Source organism: Polypterus senegalus, chromosome 6 (genome assembly GCF_016835505.1).
Source record: "Polypterus senegalus isolate Bchr_013 chromosome 6, ASM1683550v1, whole genome shotgun sequence".
Taxonomy (NCBI): Eukaryota; Metazoa; Chordata; class Cladistia; order Polypteriformes; family Polypteridae; genus Polypterus; species Polypterus senegalus.
In genome coordinates, this window is record NC_053159.1 from 105,628,219 (window position 1) to 105,655,760 (window position 27,542).

Below are 27,542 nucleotides of genomic sequence, written 5' to 3' on the forward strand. Positions count from 1 at the left end.
CACAGGTAGATCTAATGATCTACAGAGATGGCAAGGGACGAGCGGGCGGGTGGGCAAATATTGCTAAAGCTAATAGCTTGGGGAGGTGGGGTTTCGAGAGCGGGCTGTACATGGTAATAGCGGGGGTGTAGCAGCTTAATACAGTAGCAAGGAGTATGAAGAGGTGGGCAGGCTAGAGGGGGCTGTACATGCTAATAGCGCGAGTGGAGCGGCAGTTCACAAGCAAAGAGGATGTGGAGGTGGCTGGGCAAGAGGAGGACAAAATTTTAAAAAAGTCTAGTGAAACTAGCCTGTCAGATATCAGAAAAAAGGCATCAGGAAGTGACATCTCTTCTTGTACAGTATATAGCATACAGTGATCCCTCGCTATATCGCGCTTCGACTTTCGCGGCTTCGCTCCATCGCGGATTTTAAATGTAAGCATATCTAAATATATATGGTTCGCGGATTTCTGCGGACAATGGGTCTTTTAATTTAAAGTACATGCTTCCTCAGTTTGTTTGCCCAGTTGATTTCATACAAGGGACGCTATTGGTGGATGGCTTAGAAGCTACCCAATCAGAGCATGTATTACGTATTAAATAAAACTCCTCAATGATATATGATGTGCTTCCCGAACGGTACTTGATTGTTTGCTTTTCTCGTTCTCTCTCACTCTCTCCGACTTTATCTGCGCCTGACGGAGGGGGTGTGAGCAGAGGGGCTGTTTGCCTAGAAGATACGGACGCTACTCTAAAAAATGCTGAAAGACTACCGTCACATTTCTCCCTTATTTGCAGCTGCTTTATCGCGGTGCGCATACTTAAAAGCCCAATAGCACATATTGATTTTTTGATTGTTTGCTGTTCTGTCACACGCTCTCTCTCTCTCTCTCTCTCTCTCTCTCTCTCTCACTGACATTCTCTGCTCCTGACGGCGCTCCTTTGAAGAGAAGATATGTTTGCATTCTTTTAATTGTGAGAAAGAACTGTCATCTCTGTCTTGTCTTGGAGCATAGTTTAAACTTTTGACTAAAGGGTGTTATTTCATGTCTAGAGGACTCTAATAATGTTAACAGTGTGGGAGAGTTTATAAGGGCTTAAAATATATAAAAATAACCATACAAACATATGGTTTCTACTTTGCGGATTTTCACCTATCGCGGGGGGGTTCTGGAACGCAACCCCTGCGATCGAGGAGAGATTACTGTATGTGTGTGTGTGTATGTATGTATATATGTATATATATATATATATATATATATATATATATATATATATATACAGTTGTTTAAGCATTAGGTATATTCTGTGTGCAAAAATACTTTTAACACTCACTGTGGTTCCTGTTTAAAGTGACCCCATGTGCCGTTCTTAAGTTTGCTGATATTTGGACCTGCGTCCATATTGCAAAAAGTGTGCAGAAACCCTTGCAGCACACACTGTGTCCTGAGCAAAAGTTTTGTCTCTGAATTGCTGTGGGCTTTGTATGGAAGCTTATTAGTTCCACGCTGAAGAAAAAAAAAATACGGACAAAGTGAAGAAAACGTACTATATGTTAAGAATAAAGTCGAGATGTTGACTTTATTCTCAACATTTCCACTTTAATCTTGATGCTTATGACGAGAATAAAGTCGACATGTTGCTACATAACTTATGACGGGGTTTGAGAAAATCTAGTAAATTAAACATTCATTTTAAGATGAAGTTTAGTTTACAATGTTCTGCTTTAATGACAAACGACGAGAATAAAGTCAACATGTCGAATTTAATCTGGAGATAAACGGCGAGAATAAAGTGGAAATGTTGAGAATGCGTACCTGCCGTAGTGCAAGTGTGAATTGAATATTCAACAGGCTCTCCCTTTCCCACTCAAAAGTCTTATTCATAGGTACTTTACATTTTTTTCAAACATTTTACCAACATGAACAAAAGAAGTGTTCAGAAAACAACACTGCTCAGTTATTTCAGACAAGAGACGTCACAAACTCCTCATGTGGCAATTTCAGACAAAGACATTGCAGAGGCTGGTCCATCAGAGGAAATCTCTTCAGCACACACTCTGCCAATTGATAAATCTAAGCATCGCTTATCCGGCATAAACAAACAATGGTTTAAAGATTTTGATTGGCTAATGGTCAAAGAAAATGTTATGTGGTGCTCATTGTGCATGAAATACTCAAACAAATACCCCCCAAGGAGGGGTTACTTTGGGTATACGTGCCATACACAAGAATTCGAAAAGAAAGCTTGCTGGGCCATGAAAAAAATAAAACGCACATTGAGTCTTTTGCTGACCTTTTAGGAAAGCATGTAATAGAGCAAACTGAAATCGGTCAAATTGAAAGATCTGTATCTGTGTTAAATAACTTACAGAGAGATGCCTTTGTGGGAGCTTTAAGATCCATGCATTGTTTGGCAAAAAATGAGTTGCCACATACGTTGTTTGAAAAGCTGTTGGAACACTGTAAACAAGTGGGTTGTTCCTTTTTACCACATCTCAATATTGGTAAAAATGCACATTACACCTCTGAACGAATAATGCAAGAGCTGCTGGATGTCTTAGTATCAGAAATAAAATCTAACATACTGAAAAACTTTTTTGTGTATATATTTTTCAGTATTCTGTGTGATGAAACCACAGATATCTCAGATGTAAAACAATTAATTATGTACATTAAATGTTTGCCAGGTCACCAAAGAGGTCAGAATTAGTTTTGTATCAACCCACAACATGATTGATGGCAAAGCAGAGACTATAACCAACACACTGAGTGAGACTATGGACACTGTAGGCTTGAAAACTGCTAATCTGGTGGGACTAGGGTCAGATGGAGAGGCTGTTATGATTGGGAAACAGAAAGGTGTGGCAAAATTGCTTAGAGATAAAACATCTGGACTCTTGGTCAACTGCCGATTAGCCCTTGCAAGTGCCCAAGCAGCAGCTGCTGTACCGTATTCAACAAAACTGAACATCTTAAGGCAGCTATTCTATTTCTTCCAAAATTCTTCATTTAGGTTGGCTGGTTTAATGGAAATTCAAAATAATCTTTTGCCTCTTGGTTTATGTCATAACAATTGTTGTTATTTTAAATTTTTGTTAGGGTTGCAGGATCCTGAATTGGATACTTCATAAATTTAATAAAAATATTCTGGCACAAGTGTCAAACCTTAAAGAAGGAAGTCATATTGAGCTTTGGAAAATAATTAATAATTATTAACTAATAAAAATAGTGCACATTTAATTTTCCCCACCACCAGATTTCCCCGTTCTGCCCCACCCGGCTACTTTTTCTTGCCACCCGGCTGGAAAAAAATTCTGGGGAGAACACTGTTGTTTATTAGTTTAATGCATCTGATTGTAATTAACCTGTAACAATATAATGGTCCATGGAGTGGTCAAACTATTCCAAATACCATAACTGCTTTAGCGTTGTTACTCTCACTGCGCCATCTTCTTCTTTCAGCTGCTCCCGTTAAGGGTTGCTAAAGTGGATCATCTTTTTCCATATTACTCTCACTGCACCACTTGGAGTATTTATATCACTGTATCTGAGTTGGGAATCACAGCAGCAGCTGATCAGAAAGAGAATTATCAGTATACAGCATCAAGCACATGCTGCCTCAGCCACGACAAAACATTTCAAAGCCTTTCCTGTACAAACCTCGCGGTTCAGAAACGGTTTCATCCAAAGAGCTATAAACACACTCAATCAATTGTTCCTTGTAGAACTGTTTGTACTTATAAGTACAGTTACCCCACTGTAAACTTGCACTACAGTTATAATATTGTACAACCTGTGCCACTTTATAAAGCGTGTATTTACATATGATGATATCATTTTTAAGATGAAATGCAGCAAAATATGTTGATTATATTATACAGATAAAACTAACTTCATTTCAATAATCTGTATTGTTAATAATTAAACATGTGAGGACACGGTGCCGCAGCACTAGCAAGTTCACGTATTGTTCCTGCCTCGTGCTGTATATTTACTGAGGCTGGAGCGACACTGGAAGGATAGACGGATAGAATAATTAAACACGGGACTATGAAGATATTTCAATGTTCCTTAAATGTTTTGAAGAATCGTCGTTGTAAGCTTACAGATGGCTTAACGTCTATTACAGAGCTGATTGTGTGGTGATTGGGTATTTGGGGAAAGAAAAGTAAGAACAGGAATTGCAGGTTAGTACGTTTGAAAGACACAGTACTGATACAATAAATTATTTCATTGAAGGTCACGCATGGCGCAGCAGCATCTTGTATGAGACATGAACAATCACTGCGCCATCATGTTCCCATGTTTAATAACATGCTTTCATTCCATTCATCATGAAAATATCACGTATACATCTCAGTATTTTAATTATTCAGAGAGCTGTAATATCACGAATGTAATGGGTTCTGTGTCTTGTTGGAGAAAGAGAAAAAATGGAAGCACATAGTGATTCACACACATTCACATCAAATACAAAAAAAAGCAATTAACATGTTACTTTAGTTACGATGGGATTTGAGAAACTAGTAAATTAAATGATTTTAAGATGAAGTTTATGATGTACTACTTTAATGACAAAATAAACTACGTGATTCAAGTGGAAATTTCAAGATTAAAGTTGACATTTTGTGCTTTCCACACTGTGTGCCTATTTTTTTTTTTTTGTCTGTACCCTAATAAGCTTTCATATGACACTGACGGAGGGCTACAACTCGCCTTTTTCGGCGACTTTGTGACTTCTTTTTTATTTTGGCACTTTGTGACTTTGTGAACTTGACCTTTCGAGTTTCTCCGACATGCTATGTCACTCGATCAACTTCCTTTTGTTGATTATACCACTATTTAAATCAACAATAGTATGTTTTTCCTTTGCCTCCACTTGGTATTCGCTAAAATTCTTATGTTTTCCCCCCCGTGCTTTTCCCATTGTCTTTTCACAGAACTAGCTTAAGGGCTATTTATATTGATTTGCATATTCAAAGAAGCGTAATTCTGGGAGTAATTGGGGCAGAACATCAGGTGTGTGCACGTGCATTACTTTTCACGCTGACCGGGATTTATGTAGCGGAAGAACGTGGAAGTTGGAGTACGCACAGATTCCTGCATCAGGATTTTTCTGTGCGTAAGCACATTTCGGCTTTTGTGCTTATGTCATGTTATAGTGCGAATTCTACGCATGGTGTTATGCATGAGGCCCCTGGTCTCTCATCTTTACATGTCAGGACTTCAAGTCTTGTTGTTAAGTTGTGTTAGGAACAGAGAACTGAATAGAAAAATGAATAGACAAGAGGTCTTCAAGAACAGACAAGAAGATATTTACTGAAAGCAGACTCCCTAGGGCCATATTGCTTCAACCTCTGAATCCTGCATCAACATGCATGACCGTACATTGTTTAATTTTTCATTTCAGTCTTCTTAAGTCATTGTTTCTTGATGGGGTCTCGTGCCATTTAAACCTAGAAGCTGATAGTGCTTAACTCTAAATTTTCCAAAACACTTTCAGAACTGTTGTATAGATCTCTGTAGTTTCAAAGTTTCATATAAATAAACTGAACAGGGACATGCAGATAAGCATTCTGTAGTATTCATAGGAGCTCCACAGTATAAAAAAATCTAACCTATGGGGACACATCATAACCTCCAGTATCATTATTTCATTATGGTTTGCCTTATTTAATGTCTCTTAACAGTATGCTAAGCCTGTGCTGTTACATTGCATCCTCTTTGAAACCTTTCCTTTATCACTGGCCTGACTTTCTTATGGGACACATTTACTTTGTTTCTCCCCCACCTGATCTCCATCACATGGATTTCCATTCAATTTTTCTGGATCCCACAATCCTGCTGCTAATATATGAAATTTATCTTTTTACACTGGTTGGTTCCCTTTTTGCTTTTACCATTTACATTGCCAGCTTCTTATATTTTCCCTGCCAGTCATCAACTTTATGAACATATGTTTTTTCAGGTTTATCTTTTATAAAGTACTTTTTTTTTTCAAATCTCCCTTTAATTTACCTGTGCTTGTGAACAGCATCCAACCAATCTGAAGCATCTGAACTGCTTTTTTCACTTTTTTTTTTTTTTTTTCTTACAATCTAATTTCAGATTCTGAACTACCTGTTCTGTTTTAGGGGGAAAGTTCAGCTGCATTAGAGACCCTTTTTATTGAATGAAAAGGACTGGTGTGGAAGAGTTCCAAAACCTGTTTTTCCTCAGCCTGTCGCAGATTGATTTGTAATAATACTTGATTTAATTCAGTTGTGCAAATTTGATTTTATCAATTATTTATTAAGAGTAAGACATGATTCATAGCAATATAAAACAGGAAAATATAAAACCAATCTTTAATTTGACAAGGTTATGTTAAAAACTTGTTTTTCTTGTAAAGTGCATTGTGATTGGGGGTAGGAGGGGGATAGTGGTAACCATTTTTAGGTGTATTCCCATATAATACGAGTACCACTTATTGCGATAGCCCATGTTAGTCTGCCCATCTGTCAGTGAGCATGACACAACTCGGCCCTCTGTGGATCAGTTTTGTTGAAATGTGGCAGACTTGCTCTTCAAGGAAATTTGTTGAGCAGTTCATTTTGTGTTGAGATATTTCTAACAGATTGCACTATGCACATTTCATAAATTTCTTATTTTTTTACATTTCTCCCATTGAAAAGCATTGGTGAATTTGCCAGCTTGTCAGTCTTAACCCAGAGAAATGTTCCTGTGACTTTAACTTCAGATTAGTTTACCGTTTCAATTTTTCTTGACATCAGTTACATCAGCTTGTTTAATTTGTATATATTCCTGTTTTTCACCTCCAGTTGCTGCTACTGATGGCTAACAGATCCCCAATACAAGTTAATGAAACATCAGCAGATTGTGTGTGTGGGTAGGAAATTGCTATAAATGCATACAAATGGTTATCTATATATAAAGGAAGTACCCTGTAGTGTGAAAGCCTCTGTGCACGGAGTAAACAAATTTTTAGTGAGTATTTACCTAACACTAAACCAACTTCACATCTACATTATCTGCAGTTTATAATGATTCACTATGTTACTGACTATAATTTACTAGGGTGACCATATGTCCAGTGACAGCAATATTCCCAATTTCAGGTTATGTATCCCGATAAATAACTGAAGAATATCAAACTGTCTCGGTTTTAACAGGCTGCCCATGTAATAAACAATACTGTATATTTACAACTGTGCATACAAAACTCGTGGGCACAAAAGCCCTTAACCACCCCCCCGATGTAATATACAGTGATCCCTCGCTATATCACTCTTCGACTTTCGCGGCTTCACTCTATAGCGATTTTTTTCTCATACACGCTTACGTCACTACACATGCTCTTTCTGAGAACTTTTATCTAAGCCCTATGATGGCTCCTAAACGTGCTGCTTTTTCTAAGCCTTCTGACAATAAAACTAAGCGCCAGAGGAAGATGCTTACTATCCAGGAGAAGGTGAAACTCTTGGATATGATTAAAGATGGCAATACCCTACAAAAGCCTCCTCACGCATATGAAAAGACAGCACCAGCAACTGCTTATCAAGGTGTTCTTCAGCCGTGTACCCAGACACCCACTGCCTACTCCTAGTACTCCTTCAGCGGAAGAAAACAACAACGCACCTGCTGAAGATACTGCACCACCTCTGAAGACTCTCCTACTGAGGTCGTGCCTTCATAGGTTAGTGGTTGTGTGTAATTAAATGTACAGTACAATAATCTACTATATAAAAGCGTTCGGGATTGTCCTTCCGTCCCGTGAGTGCAAAGCGTAGCGGTATTCCGCTTATTACAGACTTACTACTTGCCGCTTGAGGTACGAAGAGACGCGATGTGAGCAGAGTTTTGGTGCTCTCATCGTTCCCTTGCTTTTGTGCGCGATGCGCTGGAAAAATAGACAAAATTATGTCTCTGGAAATAATTAATGTTGATGGAGTACAAATGCCTCACTGCGTAGTAAATATCAGGGGAGATGGTGCTTGCTTATTCTCATCTATAGCTTATTTAGTGCATGAAACTCCGTCTTTAGCGGTACAGATTCGGGCTGACATTGTACGACTTTGGACAGGCACTTGAGGGGATAAAAAACTTAGGTTTTTGGGAGATGTTATGAATGGGCACTTTGATGTTCTCATTCCCTACACTTACATGCCTGATGTACACATGGAGCGCAGAAAAATTGAGGATAAAAGTCGGTCACCTTAAAAGGCGAGTGCGCCTAGTAATATGATATTTGTAACGTCTAATATGTCTTATTTTCTCTTATTTTGTCTAATATATTGGGTAATACGAGTGTAATGGTGACTAAAGGGTGTTATTTCATGTCTAGAGGGCTCTAATAATGTTAAAAAATGTATTTAGAAGGTCGTAAACAGGTTTTCTATACTCTAACTGCGAAAATATTCCATTTATAAATAAAGAATCCTACTTTGCGAAAATTCATTTATCGCGGTAGAGTCTGGAACGGATTAACCGTGATAAACGAGGGTTCACTGTACAAATAATAACATGATTAGATTTGGAGGGGGAATGCTTCATTAAGAACTTGTGTTAACTTATACTCCAAGCAATGTGTGGAATCCTATGTGTTCATTTGTTAAAGTGTTTTCTTTTTCCAGTACCCTGATCCCTCTCTGATGATAATGTGATAAAGCAGACATTAAACAAATGAGTAACTTACATGTGCATGCATAAAACTCATCCTCAAGTGTCCAGTTTGGGACTTTGAAGATATGGTCACCCTATAATTTATCTTTAAAGTGCCTCATTCATCTGATATCTGTAATAAAGTTTGCCTTCCACTTCTGTTATTCCCTAACGTTTGTCATAACCGAACAGCTTCGCAAGTTCCATTTTATGAAAATTACAACAGCCGTACATGCTCAAGCCCAGGAGGTATTAATTGTTAGTTTTTTTTTTCTCCAATGCTCTATTAATTGCCACTTGCAAATTGATACTGAGTGTGAATATTGAGATCTGTGTGTACATGTGTTAATATGTATATATGAGTGAGGGTGGTCCTTGTGATGAGCTAGTCTCCTGTACAGGCCTGTTTTTGTCCTTTTCTCAATCCTGGGATGATAGACTTTGGCATCTACAACCTTTAAATGAACTGAAAAAGTTCTAGAACCGACATACTGAACTCAGTCTGTTGAGGCCTACAGTACCTGCACCTGAATGTATAGCATGCATACATTTTCTAACTTCTTTTTATTTCCCACGTTTTTTAATTTCAAATTCACAAAATGTTTAGTTTTTTTGGTACAACAGTTTAATTTTGATTTTTTTTACTAATGTGGCACAGCATGATTACTATTAAATTCAAGACTGATGATTACTGTCCTTGATATTGTAATTGCAATAACATCTGTGGCAGAGCGACGGGCGCTAAGCAAGCTCCTGTCAATCATGGAGAATCCACTGCATCCACTGAACAGTGTCATCTCCAGGCAGAGGAGTAGCTTCAGTGACAGACAGCTGTCACTGTCCTGCTCCACTGACAGACTGAGGAGATCGTTCCTCCCCCACACTATGCGACTCTTCAATTCCACCCGGGGGGGTAAACACTAACATTATTCAAAGTTATTGTCTGTTTTTACATGCATTTTTATTACTCTTTAATGTTGTTTTTTGTATTGGTATACTGCTGTTGGATTATGTGAGTTTCCCCTTGGAATTAATAAAGTATCTGTCTGTCTGTCTGTCTGTCTGTCTGTCTGATTTTGATAGCATGGCAATGAAATGTGTGTTGTGTTGCTGTGTATTCTGTATACTTGGGAGTACAGTAAGGCTTCCATTTTGCACTTTTCTACGGAACTGCTTGAAAATTTAACATGAAATTGTTAAATGTTGGATTTGTTGAAAAATAAAAATTTAGTGTTTAAAACAATAGTTTCTTTTTTAATATTTACAGTAAAGATACAGGACACTTAATAAGTATTATGTTAAAAAAATGTAAAATTTGCCAAAAAATTAAACACTGGAACAGTAAATTGGACTTCTGCAGTATTAAGGAAACAAAAGTTGCATGAAAGTATATGATCAATACTCAGAATAAAATCTTAAATTACAGTAATGTTAATGTAATGTTAAGTTAATGTAACACATCTCAGTATTTGTACATTAGCAGGCAATTAACTGTGACCTTTGTAGGATATGGCAGCATTGCAATTGCATAGATACCATGCTACGCACAGTGCTTATGTAGAGCATAAATGTCACAGGATGCTTAACCAATCACATTGCACCAATGCTGTGACTAGCACTCAGGTGCATGGTCCTCATTGATGGCAACAGCCTTCAAAAGTTTGTTCTGTAATCATGCAAATGTACTGATTGTACTTAAAGCTCCATCTGCTTTGCAGTGTAAATCCCTCATCAATGTAATGAACCGTTAAGCTCAGGTATGCTTCCATAGTTGTATCAAATCACACATTAGTCGTGGTTCCATAAAGCACATTACTGGAACTTGAAACTTCTTTTGTAGCTTTATGTATCCTTGTGGACTATTTTGTTGAATTTTAGATTGGTGTATGTAAGTATCTGAGTGTAGTGCTCCAGCAGTTTGCATAGAATGCCTTTTTTGGTCAACGTTATAGCTATTGAAAACAAAATTAATCCATATTACCAGCGATTCTATTCGTTTTGATACTGAAACATTTAAACAAGTGACAGGTGATCTAAGTTCATCATTACACTTATTCTTTTGAAGAATGCTACAAACACAACAGAAAAAAATAATACATTTTATAAGGTATTTGTAGGGCTCAGACTCCTAACATTGCATTCAGCACTTCGCTTCTATAGTCATATAATGCGAGTCCTATGATGCACTCACACTTAGTGAATTTTAGTGTTGATTGGTTACAACTCTCATTTACTGTTTAGCGCAGTCTGCAACAGCTTTATCTCTAACAGAATGAGAGAACTAAATTGAATCAATTGTCACTTTTAGTGATTAATATTGCTGCAAATGCAATTGTGATTTTCATTAACATTCAATAAATTGTGGAACGCTATGACAAAGATTCAGTCTATTTAGGGAAAAGTAAAAAAAAAATTGAATAAAACAAAATAACTGTTAGATTCTCAGTTCATCCATCTGTGGTCAATGTCTTCATGTTTTCTGAAATGAAGCCCTCATAAGCTTGTATTTTTGAAAGAATTTTGCAGGCAGATTTTCACATAAGTAACTGAATCTCACCCTTGATTTTCTGAAATTGTCAAACTGCTGTTTTTCATCAAACCCCTTCACATCTCGTCTCCATCAGTCTTGGCTGCTTTTTTCATGTCTACCTTGCACCCAATATAGTAGCGATAAACTCGGATCCCTCAAACTCCTGATTGGATTAAGCAGTGTGGGATTGTTCAGTGCTGAATGTGTGCTTGTGTGTGTGTGTTTTAAGTAACTCCAATACCCTGTATACTGTAAGGGTTGGGGTGGAGTTTTAGGTTGTTGTGAGGGGAGGTCTAGACATATTATATTCACTTCAGTGTGTTATTTAATAAGACATCACAGGTCACAGATGAAGTGGGGAGTAACCTGTGCTTCAACTGTTTGGGCTCTACCTGACTATACTGAGGAAACCACAGAAACAAGAATACTGTATATACTGCCAGTTTAGTAATAGCCTGGTCTTGAGTAACCAATGCATAAGAACAACAAGTAGTCCCCTAGTAGAGAGTGTGAGTACATAATAGGTGAAAGCATAAGTGATTCATCAGTAAGCAACATTCTGTTCAGGTGCTCAAACTATAGAAAATCTTCTGTTAGTACTTGAAGTACTAGGGTGTTGTACTGTGTTAGCCATTATGAATGTAGTGAGAAGTCAAGCAAAATGACACCTTTTATTGGCTAACTAAAAGGATTATAATATGCAAGCTTTGGAGGCAACTCAGGCCCCTTATTCAGGCAATATGTAATCAATTATTGATTATCAATTATCAATTAGTGATTACATCTTGCCTGAAGAAGGGACCTGAGTTGCCTGGAAAGCTTGCATATTGTAATCTGTTTAGTTAACCAATAAAAGGTGTCATTTTGCTTTAGTCTCACTACGTCAGTACCTGAAGGAACAGTTGTATTTTCAAAAAACAAACTGCAAAGTGGTATGTAAGTTATTGTTAAAAATACAAACATACAAAAATATTTTGACTAATGATCTGTTGTCCTTGAGGTTTTACAAGTGAAGACTTTAACCTAGTGCATTTCAACTTTGGGCTTCAGAATTATGTACAACATTATATACCAGCATCAGACCACATATAGAACCTGAAATTTGCTTGCAGTGTGTACTACTGCATCAGATGCTGTGCATGTCTGTTTTGCTTACTCACAATTATATCTGTATATCATTATGTCACATATGAATATATGTGTACTGTAATTTGATAGATATTCTGTATCTGATAAACCTGGCTTGTAACTTTGAGACAAGGTTAAAAATACAGGGGAGGCCTGGGATCTTGTAATAAATCCCATGGACCCTAAAAGCTTAAAAAAATCAAAACTAAATGGGGGTTCCTGAAAAAGTTTTAAACATGTTATAGTGTACAGAGGGACTTTCACAGACTTGAGCTTGTATGGAGTTAGATAAATGTGTGTGGCAAAGATTTGGCATGCAAACCACATATAGGCAAGTATGCAAGAAACAGAACAAAAGGTTATGCTTTTTACAATCTTTGAAGTACCTGGGTGCAATGCAGTATATTAGACTCTTAGATATTACCATTAAAAGGGCAATAAAGATCATAAAAAAGAAATAATGTCAAAATGTTTTCAGAACAACTACTTCTGATTTAGTTAACTGGTTAAATGCATGATTTTATATCAATGCTGACCATGAAAAACAGGTAATAGAATAATTTATAATTTATAATTTATCTCTTGTCATATGTGTAATTTTAGCACCTCTCCTCTGTATTCATCTGTGTCTGAACACCTTCACAGGCACTCCTTTTTTTGAGTGTGTTCCGGTAAAGCCTGCTTTTCAGACTCATTATTTTATAGGCGCCTTACTCATCTCCTGTCCGGTTTTGTACTTTCCATCTTTGAATCCGGTTCTGTTAGTGTGTGCCTTTAGTCTTACTTGTGCTTCTCAAACTCACATTTCCTGTTTCGTTGCATCACCAAACCAAGCCATACTGACCATTTAGATATCTCTGAGGGAATGGGCACACAGACCTTAGTGATTTATTATATAGTAGACTACTATTAAGTAGAATTAATCAGTGCATTTTTATCCAATAATGGCAAGTGATATACTTAATACTTATTGGAATGTATTATTAGAAAATACTGAAACACTGTATAGTAACATTTTATCATTTTTTGAAGCATAGAATGTAAACAGTAAAATATCAAATCAAGCATATTAATTATATTTGACTGTTCTCCAAGTCAATGGGTTAAAGATTTCAGCCTTTCAACTGCTTCTTTTGGTGTTTTTTTCAAGCTAGTACAGTCATGTTCCTGAAAATTTCTGAAACCTTACAGTTACGCAAAATGTAGTATTCCTCACTTATTCTGAATGACTGCATCTGAATAACTTCAAATAATTCCATTTAGATTCATACTGCTGTATACTTCCTGTTAAAATATTTTTGTATCTTCTTTTAGGGGTAATTTACTTATTCACTCCCATTCAATTTGTTAGATGTCATGTATTCCAGAAATGTATATGGTGATTTACAGATGGATATAGCAGGGATATATTTTTTGTTATTGTTGTAAACTGGTCATAGTTTATTTTGTATTTGTCATATTTGTCTAACTACTGAGAGTACCAGCTTTGTGTCATTCATGGACCTATAACTTTAAGAACTGCTGACAAAACAGCCTTGTTTTATTGAAGTGAATGTTGTCCTGGTCTGGCGAGAACTTTGTCTGCTGGCTGCTATTTGAAAGCAAAACCTTTTTTACCCTACTGCTGTGCTGTAAAAAGGCATTGCTGGAATTTCCTGTTTGCATTTTACTAAAAGAAAAAAAATGCATCCTCTTGTAAACTATTTTTAAATTGAATGACTGGAAAATATTGAACTTAGTAAGCAGCTTGACCTAGTATTTTATCATCAAGAGATATTTTGTTTTCTTATTTAAAACACATTTATAGTTGTAAATTGCTGTCTAGCATAGCCCCTAAATAATTCTTTTATGTTTCAAATCTTTGTCAGTTATATTTCTGTCACACTACTTTAAGACAGATATTAACTACTTTAGAGTGTTACAGTGATCAAATAGTGTTACTTTTTCCCCATTAAACTCAAATTGTATTTAATACTTTATTATCACCTGTTAATTAAGATGTGAAAATAAAACCCTAATTTTGTCTGTCAGTCACACTGTAGAGTTGCTGCATTCCAGCAGGAGGACAGAAAGTCTCCTATTGTATTTAAAAACAAATGTTTGAGATTGGGAAGCTGAGCGTTACATTTCACTGCCATAGCTTCTTACATCAAGCAAGTGCATTCATTTTTCTAAGGTTCAATGCCACTACTATTGCACATTCAACCAATACTTGCAAAGGTAGCCATCTCTGAAGAGTCTACTGCTGGTTAGCGTTCTCAATGCAGCTTGCAAGTGTAAGAGTGAAGCAATACATTTTCCATGATAACTACAAAAACTTTGCTCCATATTACTGCATGTTAACAATAATATTTGTATAACACAAATGTATATGTTTCTGTCCTTAAAAGTTAAAGGACTTTGGCATATATTGAAGGCTTTCAATGACATGCTCACTGCCTGTTATATGATGTGCTACGAGTTATACAACACTCCTTCATTCATTTACTTAAAAACAATCACAATAACTATAATTGGCCTTCTTGTCTCATTCAGTAAACATGCTTAAATCTGGTGTCATTTAATTTGTGAAGCAAACAGTAACGATGTTGTGCATATAGAAAATAACCCCCCCAACATCAAAATATTCTAGTTTTGTTCCTTTGCAGCCTGAAATAAATACACACAAAAATATATATCTCTTTACAATGTCAAATTTCACTTCCATCGTGATGGCTTTCCTCTTCTTTGAAGCTCTACTATCTGAAGACTTTGACTTTCGTTTAGGAACCATGATCAAGGCTAAAAAGTCGCCAAACAAAGCAACACAAACGAAACACTTGTGCTTTTAACAGTCTGAAATGGCATAGTTAAATGTACTGGGTGATAGCAGCTCCTTCACTCATATGCCGCATTACTGCGTATTCTTCCACTGCACGTAACCTAACTAGTTTGCCCACATAGTCTGTAAGTACGATGCTAATGGCATAAACCAAAACACTCCCGTCTCAATTTTTTTTTTTTTTTAAGTTTTTGTGGGAGTGAGCATCGTAAACTCGAAACGTTGTATGTTGAGACGTTGTAACCCGAGCACCCCCTGTATATTTCTTCAGCTGTATTTACTCAATGCACCCTATAATAGCTACAGTAGGTGCATAAAAAAAGTTGTGTTGTGAATCCTTTTGAACAGAATCTTATCCACTGTAATACAATGAATAATAAAAAGAATGAAAGACTTTTGTCTTTTCCATCTTTTCACATCAGCTACCCCAAGATGTTTATCAAAGAATGTTTACATAGGAGGCACCACAGACCTCAACAAACAACCGAGTCAAACCTGATCTCACCCTTTCCTATTACAGTGGTGTATCGGAAAGTGCAGCGTGCATCCTCTCCAAATCAGGCATCAAAATAGCACATAAACCTGCAAACACTTTGCAGACTGTTATTTGTAATGCCAAAAGCAACGAAACACAGTATGCCATGCAATGCGTGACCAGCTGTGTACGTGGGACAAACATCTAAAACACTGGCAAAACGTATACTAGAACATTGCAATGCTGTCAGAAGGAAGGACGCACAATCTGTGATATATGCACATACAACTTCAACCTGACACACCTTTAACTGGGACATGGTGCAAGTAAAATTCAGGACTAATACTAAAAATGCCAGTGAGCTGACTGAATCATGGCTCACAAAATGAAAGCACCATTATTAGACATTTGGACATGGACCCAGCATTTGCTGGCTTAAAAAGAAGGACACCTAAATAATAAAAAAAAGACTTTATGACCAACACCCTCCAAACCACACCTTATTGAAAATATGCACCCCAGCCTCTCATGCTATATATTGTCTTTGATTCCTGTATGTCTAATTATCTTCTTCTGAAGATGGCACCTGATAGGTTGTGAAAAGCTTAGAAAAAAATATTTTAAGATATGTGATTCATTTTCTCTGTTTGTAGATTACTAGTTACAGATATATATATATATATATATATATATATATATATACTTTGTACCTCTAAAACTTTCAGCTCCTCTTAATGCTGATAGTTTATAACTGCCATATTCTGAGGTCTCAGACTTTAAGAAAAGGGGGTTAAGCCTCCAGAAAGAGTCACAAAGCAGGCCATGGCCTTCACAAGCCTGTCCATAAGAAGCTCAACCAAATCATCTACCCAAGTCATCAAATGTTTATTTCAGCTAATTTGACAATTGGTAGTGAGATTCTACCTACAACAGAAGGTATTGCCTTAATTGGTTTCCTTTTTGTTTGTGAGTTTTGTTTTGTTTTACACTTTTAACAAATAACCAAACTGTGCTTTTGTTAAGATCACAGAATGCTTCCAATCTCTACAGTTTAATTTCAGCCACTTCTTTTTTTTATAGGTTCCTGTAAAGTAGGAAAAGGGTAGAAGGACATCACAGGAGATTGAGAGTGGAGTCAAAGTGCATCAGTCAGCTATAATTAGGAGTTCTGGATAGCACCATCCTGTACAGAATGGAGGCAGGAAAGAAAGAGTTACTCCAAAAGAATTATAAGGTGTTGGCAAGATTTTGCCAGAATACAGAAGTGAAACTGTTATTTAAACAATTACGTAGTCATATGAGGCCAAGATTAAGCTGTTTGTGACACACACAACATTTTGTTTTTTTCCCCAAAGAAATACCAACATGAGCTAGACAAATGTTTATCCATTCAATTTATGGTGGTGGCAATATTATGCTGTGTAAATACTTTTAATCAGTAAGGACAACTTGTAAAAGATGGAGGAAAAAGGGATGCAACACAATATTTGAACTACAATATTGCAAGAAAGCTTATTTCATTATAATTAAAAGCTGAAGCTTGTTAAGGGTTCTTATTTACCATGACAGTGATCATAAGCACATGTAAAGAAGTCACATTGTGATTCAACAGTAGAAATATTAATGTCTATAAATAGCCAAATCAGAGCATTTTTCCTTGCATTAATGGATACTTTATGTATTATAGTTTCAGTTTGACATGTACTGTAAATACAGTGCTTGATTTCCATTTAACAGGTATCAATAAGGTATTCTGGTTTGTGCAGTTTTCTAATGTTGATTTATAAATATTTAGTTTGATTACTTGGTTTATAGTAATCATCCCCATAACTGATTGTTTAGGTGAACACTTTCTCAATAAATGCTAATTTAAAGTAACATAATGTCCAGATTTTAAACACAGTAAAAGTAAGATTTCCAGAAAAGGTCACTTTCAGAAATAAACTAAGAATATATACACCTAGGACAACATGTTCTTCTTCAACCATTTTCCTTTTGCATGTATTACACTCTTTGCCATATATTGATTTTTTCCCGTGTCAATTTCATTATTTTGTGAGTATGTTAATATTAAAGAGACATCAGACTGAGTTAATGACACATAGGGGCATATTGAAAATATTGTTAAAACAACTGCACCCTCTGGTGCCTAATTTCAGGTACTGCATGTTGCTGTTTTTCTCTTTAGCAGCTAAAGGCTGGTGGTCTATAGCAAAATTAAAGGTTTCAAGTATAATATATGATTTGGCAATATATTTAGTAGTGAGCTAAATCAGATGATTTTTGTTGTCCGACTCATTGGCTTAGAAGTGGATATTTTTTGTTTTGAGCTAAATTTATCTAAATTTAAAGATTAGCTGCTTAGAAAGTAAATTCGACTTTAGGCTATGATAGGGTGCGTGGTATGGCCAAATATTTATATCATGGTATAATTAAAAATGGTAATGCTGTATATCACAGTATCCTCTATGTGCAATTACTTCTCATGTTGAATCCTGTTTAGGCGCTGAGGTTAGCAATTATATGTAATAATGTCTCAATTTACTAATCGTGGAAAATGTTGATTACTGCATTCCATTTAGTACTTCTATTCAATCAGAGTTCAAGCTTTACTTACTACAGAGTGCTGGTTGTAATCATGCACAGACATTATATTCACTAAATATGAGTATGCTGGCGACGGGACCAACAAGTTAAATGCTAAACACATTATAAGGAAACTAATCCAGAAAAACAGAGAAGTATAATTAATGTTCAACGTAGGTTACTTGACATTTAAGAACCAAAATGAAGAAAATCCTTTGGATTATGTTCTTGTGATTTGGAAATATTTTATTTTTAAAAGCGTACTGTGGAAATTGTAAAAAAAAAAAATAAAAAAAATAAATAAAACTGCACACAAACATTTATACAGCCATTTAAAATTCATCCACATTGTCCAGTAGGGACCTCTTGCTTCAATATTATGCCTATTTTTGCCTGGTAATTCGATATACACTGTGATTTTTAAAGTATTGCATCACAGTTGTATTTCTGTTGTGGTTTGATATTGAGATTTATTGCTGATTTTTTTTTTTTAAACGAGAAGACAATTTTTCTCCAACTTGATATTTTCAAGTCATTGTGACAAGTACAATTAAATACAGTATGCACTACAGTATCCAGTTATATAGTGTTATGTTACTGTAACATAACACTGTGTAGCTCTAAGTCAATGAATGACATGGCAGGGCATCTCTTCTTTGCAAAGAAATTGTTTTAATTATGATTTAGCCTTGTCGTATATGATAGGAACTGCTGTATGTGAGAAAATGTGTTGTGATGGAATAACATGTCTTGGCTCAAGAGTGTGAATATAGTTGCAGACTCTTGCATTCTTAACTACAGTGTATGCACAGAGGTCCTTGTAAATAAAATATGCAATACACCTTGTAACCCGTTTTGTCATATTACAGCTATTTGGGAATTTATGTAAAGTTATGTAGTGTTTATTGGATTAGTAGTGGGCTTGGCTCCATTGCAGTTTATCTCCAAGTGGTGTTGAGTGAGATGCACATGAATATTAGTGGTATTACCACAGTACTTGACTTTACCATGGCAAATTTTTAATATGGTTGTAGTCAACTCAAGTTCTCCATTTACTTTGTGAAATCCAAATTGATTCCGCGCTTTAGATTTTCATTGTGGTGGCATTGCATAAAACTGACAAAACCGTGATCAATCATGTTCTTGTTTTGCTGTGTTTTCAGAGTGCTTTTTGTGTCAGCAAAACGTGTCCTTGTGCCAGAACCACATATGGACATTATTGCAGCAGTATAAGTAAACATATGTACTATGTATTCTAATTATAATAACTACATTAGTAAACTGCTATCATAGCAGTATCAAATGCTTGATTGCATGCAACTCATATTTAACTGTCTATAGTAAGTTATGACATACTGTAGTATGGTTTAAGTGTGGTTGTACACAGTTAACAGTTTGTTGATTGCAATGTCATCTTTTTTTTTGCATTTAAAAATCAATTTTTTAAATAGGTTTGGCAATCCGATAATCACCATACTTCAGAATTGTGATTTGTAAATTAATTGATTTTTTCCCCTCCACCCCTATAGTCCAGGATAAAGAGTGCATAAAAAATGAGGAAGCAGCACAAAGTAATGTTGAGTCCGCAACACAGATATACATTTTCTGTTTATGCTAGTGCATGTCCATACCTAGTAGGCTATTGAAAGGAAAATCAGATAAAACCAGTTATTGTGTTTTAATTATCGAACAGATTAAAGATTACAGATTATGGATTAAAATTCCATCACCTCTAGTGTTATAATTGTTAGAATTAAAAATCTAACCTTTATTCTTTTCTTTCCCCCTCTAAACTGAAGCTGGCCCATACTTATTTAGTATTGTCTCCTGCAAGCATACTATCTAAAACTAGAACTACCTTGCAGTTTCTCAGTACTAAACAACTAAGGCTTTGCCAAGTGGTATCTGAATCCTTTTTTCTTACTATTGGTCCATTAGCTCTGCATTCTGATGATGCATCACTATTCCCCACCCCAAAAGCCACAGATAGCCTAATACAGCTTGAGTGAGTGTAAAAATAAAGAATTTTTTGGCCCCTTTTGTGTATTGTTTTATATATATTTTTAAATGAAATGTTAGCATATGTATTCAATAAAAAAAAACACTATACTATTACACAGTTGCAAGGCAAAAAATTGCTTTAGTGTTTGTTAGTGAAAAGCAAAACACCACATTTCAATAGGCTATTGCACATTCTTTTCCAGATTCCGTGTCCACCAACTGCTGCATTTGTGGTACTGATATCAAAACGGACTGACTATGGCATTTTTCACCCAATTGCTTCAAGACGTGCCCAGACTTATGATAAACGTCGCAAGTTGCATTATTCAAATATTGTTCCAAACGTCAGGGGCTAAAAAGGAGAAAGTTTAAACTATATGTTTCAGACTACATCCACAATTTACGAAGGTAAAATCCAGACATGTGTTTACTGTGAACTTAAATGGGGCAAATATATGTGATTACTAGTGATAAGCTAACTCTGCGGTGTTCAGTTCGCCTCAAGTTTGGAAAAATCATGGAAGTATTTGCGAATATCGCTGAATTCTGCGAAATGCATTGAAGTTATTGGGGACGGATTAACTGAACTAGATTTGACTGGATTATAATGATGCGATCATCTTTAAAGTGTCCCTGCGGGCTAGGGAAATGTCTGCCAACTATACTGGACTGATTATTGTGGTCAAAAAGGTAACCTGTGCTGTGCAGCAGTAGTGCCAAACAGTGCACCACCATGCCCTCCCTGAGATTAAAGAAGAAAGAACACAGTCAGAAATGCGCAAATGTAGTATTTCATCAAAATAATGCGGAAATGCTGAAATCGTAGTCCAAAGTCAGAAAAAATACATAAGTCATTTTATGTTGATTTATGTAAGAAACTGTTGCTTTGTATGCTTTTCAAAAAACAGCCCACCAACAGCAGCTTGCTGCACCAACCCCGTAGCGCACTGGGCACTGCACAAAGCAACATTTTATGTTGATTTATGTGAGAACCTTTTGTTTTGTGTGCTTTTCAAAAAACTCAGTTTATTGGAAAAATATTCAGCACTGGGAGAAAAGGGAAAAAAAAAATCAACCCTAAAAGAGTTAAAAGCAGAAAATTCAAAGTGGCCTGTCATGATTGAAGCCACTGGCTTGTTCTGTTTTTTGAAGCTTTGCTGAAGGCTCTCCAAACTGCCTGTGCTGATTTTTACTTTTCCTTCTATGAAAAAGACAAAAACATCTTTTAAATAGCAATAAATCTTTTGTTATTATTATTATTACATGGAGTCTCCTGTGTTTGGCAGGGCAGGGGCATCGGGCTCTTTCAAGTTTAGTTTTCATTCTCCATGTGGCTAATTGTGCATGCATAGGGCATGTGCCTCCTTCTCTTATATTGTCGTGGAACTCGAAGATCGATCCACACATTTGGCGACAAGCAGAGATAGCTTGTTATTTATGCTGTATATGTTTTAGAAAAATTGAAATTAGAAAACCTGAATTATTTACTTATCTTTAAGCTCCTTAAATTGAGTTCATCTAGTATATACCATATTAATGTACCTTTATGCTTTACATTTTATAGCATTTGTTTTTAAGGAAAAATGTAAAAAACTGGTATGAATATTGATGCTGTAATAATTCACCAGCTGCCTTTGCACCTTTTGGTTTCCATGAAGTCTGCATGTTCTGTATATATCTGCATGAGTTTTCTCTACTAACCCTGAGCTTCACCCAGTGTTCAAATCTGTAGGGTGTCAGCCAGTAGATAGAGATACTAACTGTGAGCGTGGTCGTGTGCCCTTTATAGTGCCAACCACTTGCACAACTGTTCCTACGTGAGATTAAAGAAGAAAGAATCTGAGAAATGCACAAGCTTCGTAACCAGTCTGTAGTGCAAATGATCAGGATTACAGCTCCAGGGAATGTCATGTTAGCTTTGTATAGCATTATAAGACGCTGAAAAATAAATTTCTCCTAAACCGGCTGAATTATCAGTAAATAATTCAACAAACAAGAGTGAACGCAGCAAATTCAGTACCAATAAAGGTTTGATAAAATTCAGTCATCAACACTAGCGATTACATTAGGCTTCTTTAAAAAAAAAATATTAAACTTTCTTCTGGGTCAGGTGAGTATGTATGTTATGTAAGCTTAATACTGCAACAGCATTGGACAAGTTATATCTGCATGGGATGAATTACCAAAAGAATGAGCAGGCTTTACATTATCTATGGCAGGAGCGGCTATAAAAATGGGAACTCTGCAGTCGCAAGTAGCCCTTTTAAGGATAACGAGCCTCCCTAAAGAGCAGAGAATCCATCCATTGTGCTTGGCACCAATGCTACAATACATAATAACATGAATCTGCTGGACATCATACCTTGTAAAAAGGCAAATGTCTTTGTCTGGGCCAGCAAAACAGTGAATGCCAGAAACTGTTGCTTCATTGTGAGGGCCTCAATTTGTTTCCTCAGCTGGAGGATCTCCTCACTGAGAGACCTGTTTTCATCGAGCGCTAGGTTGAGAACTGCTGAATCCGGATTTGAAGCGTAATCATAGTCCTCAAGGATTTTATCCTCCACTTCTCGCCAGGTGTGTCATTCTCCATCGGTCATTTTCACCTTTCTCAAACCCCCAGTCTTGAAAGTAGAATGGAGAAATTGTTCCACTCAAACAGTGTAGGAATCGCTCCCTTCTTCAACCGTCACCGTCCTGTCTCAGACCCTGGCTCATGAAAATCCTATTTTTTAAAATCCCAGCTACAAACTTGAGTATGGAGACTAACTGTAAAGCTATATGTTTTCTATATATTTCACTGATTATATAGGAAAATGTCAAGCAGCATGATGGACTGAGTGTAATACTGTACACATCATCAATCTGCTATCATTTTTGAAGTCTGAGTGGCTTAAGCACTAAAAAGGGGTGCACTCTATTCACTTTGTGTGTTCTGCAGTGTCTCAGTACTTTATTGCTATGTGTTTGTCTTCTTGACCATCTTTTATGTCCATTCACATTGTGTTGGCAGCTATCGTCATATTTTGTGTACATTTTCATAAAGAGCAGGCACTGTCTTTTGCCATTCAAAGTCTGTACTTGAAGAACAATAAACTAACCATCTCTGCTCCCTATTGTTTTAGCTTCTTCTTCCTCTTCCTTTGTATGTAATTGGGGACAGATCCATGTGACATGAAATTATGAAAGCTCTTTGAAAGTAAATCAATACCTTATGACAGTGCCCATTTCAAGCACTGGAAAGTGATGTGAACACACTGTGTTTCCATGGTAGTCGAATGTAATCTTTCTCCATATCACCGGTCCCCCACCTGTACCCAAGCATGTTCTGGCCTAGCCAATACTTGGATGTGAGATCATCTAGGAAAAGCTGTGGTTGCTGCTGGAAGAGGTGTTGTTGAGGCCAGAAGAGGACACTTACCCTGTTGTCCGAATGTGAATCCCAATGCCACAGTGCAGTGATGGGGGCAGTGTGCTGTAAAAATGGTGCCGTCCTTCATATGAGTTGTAAAACTGAGGTCCTCACTGTCGTTATGAGAGATTCCGGGGCATCCTTTGTAAGGAGCAGTTTGTATCTAGGCTAAATCGCCCTCCATGGCTAGTCATTCTATGGATGGATGGATGGATGGATGGTCATGGCCGAAATTATCGGCACCCCTGGAATTTTCCCAGAAAATGCCCCATTTCTCCCAGAAAATTGTTGCAATTACAAATGTTTTGGTATACACATGTTTATTTCCTTTATGTGCATTGGAACAACACAAAAAACAGAGAAAAAAAGCCAAATCTGACATCATTTAACACAAAACTCAAAAACCAGGCTGGAGAAAATTATTGGCACACTCATCTTCATACAGTATTTGGTTGCACGCCCTTTGAAAAAAATAACTGAAATCAAGCGCTTCCTATAACCATCAACAAGCTTGTTACGCCACTCAACTGGAATTTCCGACCACTCTTCTTTTGCAAACTGCTCAAGGTCTCTCAGATTTGAAGGGCTCCTTCTCTCAACAGTAATTTTGAGATCACTACATAAATGTTCAATCAGATTTAGATCTGGACTCATTGCTGGCGACTTTAGAACTCTCTAGCGCTTTGTCTTCAACCATTTCTGGGTGCTTTTAGAGGTACAGTATGTTTGAGGTCATTGTCCTGCTGGAACACCCATGACCTCTGACGCAGACTCCGCTTTCTGACACAGGGCCCTACGTTGGGCCCCAATATCTTTTGGTAGTCTTCAGATTTCATGAGGCCTTGCACACAGTCAAGGCATCCAGTGCCAGAGGTAGCAAAACATCTTAAACCCTCCACCATGTTTGACTTGTAGGTACTGTGTTCTTTTCTTCGTAGGCCTCATTTCTTTTTCTGTAAACAGTAGAATGATGAGCTTTACCAAAAATCTCTACCTTGGTCTCATCAGTCCACAAGACGTTCGCCCAGAAGGATTTTGGTTTCCTCAAGTACATTTTGGCAAACTCAAGTCTGGCTTTTTTATGTTTCTGTGTCAGCAGTGGGGTCCTCCTCCCTCTCCTGCCATAGCGTTTCATTTCGTTCAGATGTCGACAGATAGTTCGAGCTGACACTGTTGTACCCTGAGTCTGCAGAACAGCTTGACTATGTTTTGAAGTTGATTGGGGCTGTTTATCCACCATTCATGCATCCTTTGTTGCAGTCTTTCATCAATTTTTCTCTTCCATTCACGTCCAGGGAGTTTAGCTACAGTGCCATGTGTTGTGAACTTCTTTATTATGTTGCGCATGGTGGACAAAAGAACATGAAAATCTCTGAAGATGGACTTGTAGCCTTGAGATTGTTGATATTTTTCCACAGTTTTTGTTCTGAAGTCCTCAGACAATTCTCTGCTCTTCTTTCTGTTCTCCATGCTTAGTGTGGCACACTCAGACACACAACAGAAAGGTTGAGTCAACGTTTCTCCATTTTAACTGGCTTCAGGTGTAATTTGCTATATTGCCAGCACCTGTTTCTTGCCACAGGTGAGTGCAACGAGTATCATATGCTTGAAATAACACGATTTACCCACAATTTTGAAAGGTGCCAATAATTTTGTTCTGCCCATTTTTGGAGTTGTGACATGATGTAAGATTTGGCTTTTTTTCACAGTGCTTTTGTGTTGTTCCAATGCACATAAAGGAAATAAACATGTGTATACCAAAACATTTGTAATTGCAACAATTTTCTGGAAAAATTCCAGGGGTGCCATGACTGTATATATGTATATATATGTATATGTATATATAGATATAGGGACATATATATATAATATATATATATATATAATATATATATATATACTGTATATATATATATATATATATATATATATATATATATATATATATATACTGTATATATATATATATATATATATATATATATATACTGTATATATACACATACATACTGTACACAAGGTGATTCAAAAAGATTCATCTGAATTCAAAGTGCCTAGGAACCAATCACGTACCAATTGACTGTCACCGGAAGAATGCTCCCTTCAGTCTGCAAGGAAATGGCGATGCCAGAGCAGAAAGCATTTTGCATTCTCCACTTCAGTAAGAGTGAGTCCTACTTCTACTTACGAGTCCAACATGTTATATATTAATTACTAATACTGTAGATTATGGCTAGAAGAGCAAAAACGTGTTATTAATTCAATTTGTATGTTTCAGGTATCATTCTGAGCATATGTTGCTCTTGAGAGAGATGGTCAAACAAAATTAGTTTCTTAACAATATGGGATGTGAAACATTTCAAAGCAGATCCAGCAAAACTCATTGTCGCTAGATGTATTATTCTTGAGTTTTGCAAGTATCACATAAACAATAAAAATATATTTAAAACATCTGATAATCTGTGTTGTAAATTCTGATGCTTATGTAGTGGCCATAACATTAATATCTGCCACCTTTGAAAAGCAAATTTTAAGTTTGCTCCACCTTGGAAAAAGCTGTCCTATAACTGAATCTGTTCTCCGCCTTTAAGACAGCCACATTAATTCTTATAAAACTATGATGCCATCTTGAAGCACTGTTGCAGTATAAATTGTTGCATCACAGATAAACTAGTATTATTAGTACACCAAACTGTTAACTGATTACCCAAGTATAAGTGTTAAGCAAATCATTAACAGAGATGTCTTAAGTATTTTGAAGACTCATTTCAGGAAGAACACTGAAGAGGTCAGAGATTAAAAGTAACACAAAGAAGTAATTTATCTAGTCCTCTTTAATCCATAAACATTTCATTAAAAATATTTCTCTTATCTAAACTATGTTTACATTACTTTCTTGTTTTTGGTATCTGTTTTTCCTTTGCTTACTTTAATTGTGGAGGAAACTGTTTAACTGAGAAACTAATTTCTGCCACTCATCTACGTCACTTCCTTATTTTTTAACCTGCCTTTTTGTGGCTTTTCTGTTTCTGGTAGTAAAACAAAAAAAAAACAATCAAGCAGAGTTATTCTGAAGGAAGGAGGCAACTGTGACCAGTGTTGAGTAGTCCTAGCAGGATTCTTTTAGGGCTATTTTTAACTAGCCTATATCTTCGCAGCTGTCCCTTAGTCTGTGACTGCAGTGTCAGGAATAACGGCACTTGGCAGTTGACTGAAATACTCAGTTTCATTTCAGACAGACCTGTACTGGTGGTGGCTGCCTCTCCAGCTCCTCTGTCTCTCTATGTTTCTGAATCTTTCACTCTTTGGGTTACTGTGGTAAACCAGAAAACATCTGCAGGTATTGGCTTTTACATGCTAACAGATCTTTATGGGTATTTTGCAGGTACTGGTCATATGACTTACATACTCTGAAATCTGTAGGTTAAGTGCTTTGTTGTGTTCATCAAGCCTTGTCTGTTTAGCATTCACACAGTTCTATTTTTAGTCTGCTAACCAAAGCTGCACGGGGCCATTTTGTACATATGCTTTAGTAACTTTTAAATGCTTTTATGTTATTACAGATTTTTTTTTTCTGGCTCAATGGATGTTAGATGTACTAGGACAAAGTAATTGATAGTTTTTTTGATCACTTGGGTACACTGACACCAGTTCTAAATACTTTTTGCATCTAAATTTGCAGGCTAATCTTGAAGGTAAAGTGTCTGATCTGATTCCTTTGTTGTTAACTTTTTGTGAAACTTTAGGTGAAATATGAAAACAGATTAATAGTTTAACTTTTAATTCTTTATTACTTTTATAGAGAAGTTTATTTTCTAAAATGCTCAAATTTTACCTTTTTTTACTGAATAGCCCTGCTCAACTATTAAAACTTTTTTTTTTCTTAAACATCAGATAGCTTCAGTTTGCCAGACAGATAGTAATGATTGATGGAGCAAAAATAACTAA

At 36.5% G+C, this 27,542-nt stretch overlaps 1 protein-coding gene across 11 annotated transcripts in view; it reads left to right on the top strand.

Moving 5' to 3' along the window:
- LOC120531362 (unconventional myosin-XVIIIa-like) overlaps nt 1–27,542 on the top strand; it is a 295,511-nt gene that overhangs the window by 57,921 nt on the left and 210,048 nt on the right. For 4 of the 11 annotated variants that reach the window (XM_039756690.1, XM_039756691.1, XM_039756695.1 and 1 more), the window contains exon 1: nt 26,735–26,934. The exons of 4 other annotated variants lie outside the window; for them this stretch is intronic. The gene's annotated coding sequence lies outside the window, so the exon portion shown is untranslated. Of the gene's footprint in view, nt 1–26,734; nt 26,935–27,542 lie in introns of those variants that run through there. 3 more of the 11 variants (XM_039756694.1, XM_039756692.1, XM_039756700.1) reach the window with 2 other exon arrangements.